This window comes from Pristiophorus japonicus, unplaced genomic scaffold (genome assembly GCF_044704955.1).
Source record: "Pristiophorus japonicus isolate sPriJap1 unplaced genomic scaffold, sPriJap1.hap1 HAP1_SCAFFOLD_210, whole genome shotgun sequence".
In the NCBI taxonomy this organism is placed as follows: domain Eukaryota; kingdom Metazoa; phylum Chordata; class Chondrichthyes; family Pristiophoridae; genus Pristiophorus; species Pristiophorus japonicus.
In genome coordinates, this window is record NW_027251799.1 from 1112181 (window position 1) to 1113590 (window position 1410).

At 40.1% G+C, this 1410-nt stretch overlaps 1 non-coding gene across 1 annotated transcript; it reads left to right on the plus strand.

Annotated features, from left to right (window-relative positions):
• The first annotated feature begins 897 nt into the window (after positions 1-897).
• trnas-uga (transfer RNA serine (anticodon UGA)) lies at positions 898-980 on the plus strand. The gene has a single exon. It is a non-coding gene; the product is annotated as a tRNA-Ser (tRNA).
• The last annotated feature ends 430 nt before the right edge of the window (positions 981-1410 follow it).

Below are 1410 nucleotides of genomic sequence, written 5' to 3' on the forward strand. Positions count from 1 at the left end.
GCACCTCTACACTCATCAGTGGCCTCACATTTAATGTTTATTCGCTTTCCCTATACGCACTCCCCAAATGCATTATCGAACACTTCTCCGGGTTGAATTCCATTAAACCCCTGACCAGTTCTTTGATATCTACCTGCAATGTACAGTTTTTTTCCTCATTATCAGGCATACCTGGTTGACCAATCATTTAGTCACCTGCGCTATTTTGTATTTAGTGGCTCGGTGTCAAATTTTTATCGCATAATACTCTTGTGAAGCGCCTTGGACGTTTCGCTAATTTCAAGCTGCTAATTATATATAAGTTGTTGTTGTTTAAAATGTGTGTTACATAACATTATATAGAGATTGCATCACAGAAAGAGACAATTGTACCTAACTGGTGTTGCTAGAGTTAATGCTGCACACTACCCTACTTCACTTGATCCTATCAGCATATTGTTCTATTGCTTTCTCAGTCATGTGCTTAGGTAATTTCCCTTTAAAATGAATCTGTGCTATTCGCTTCAACTACTGCTCGTGTAGCATCTTTCACATTCTAACCACTTTTGGTAAATAAGATGCTCTTGAATTTTCCACTGAATTTACCGGTGACCTCCCGTTATGAACTCCTGCACAACAGCAAACATTTTCTCCACATCAACTCGATCAAATACCTTCATAATGTTAAAAATATATCTCACTTGTTTTTCGAGAAAGAAGCTCCCCAGACTGTTCAGGTTTTCCCGAAATGTAAATTCTTTTAGTTCTAACCGAAATTTTTCCTTCTTTGCTGTGAGATTCTGCGATTCTATGATTTAATTTTCACATCGTCTGGGAGATCCAATCGGGCAAGCATGCAGGCGGTCTCTCTGATAAATTGCACCGACGATTCGACTATTAAAGCAGCTCCACAGTGTAGCTGCGATGGCCGAGTGGTTAAGGCGGTGGACTTGAAATCCAATGGGGATTTCCCTGCGCAGGTTCGAACCCTGCTCGCAGCGATTCTGCTCTTTTTTTATCGACTCACGGGGATCTCATTGGAATCTGTTCACAATTCCCTCCACTGCCGTTTATTACACTGATTGACGCGAAGCTGTTGTTCGAACTGGAAACATTAATAGTTTATCGGTATTAATTGTTGGTTTGTTGGACACTATCTGCAAAAATCAGTGAGCAATATACACAGTATGAAAAAATGCCTTTTAATAAAGTCAAGTGCATTGTTTGGGAGGAACTCACCTTTAGTTAATGAGTGCGAACGAGGTTTGGTTTTATAAAGATGAACAAGTTTTGCCAAAATGACCACGGCAGCGTTTGACGTTGCAATTTTCTGATAACATCAGTGTTTGCATCAAAATAGATGCCTTATCCATTAAGCGACGTGGCCCCTGCAGTTTGCAGCAGAATAATGTACAGCACAATTATAATGGG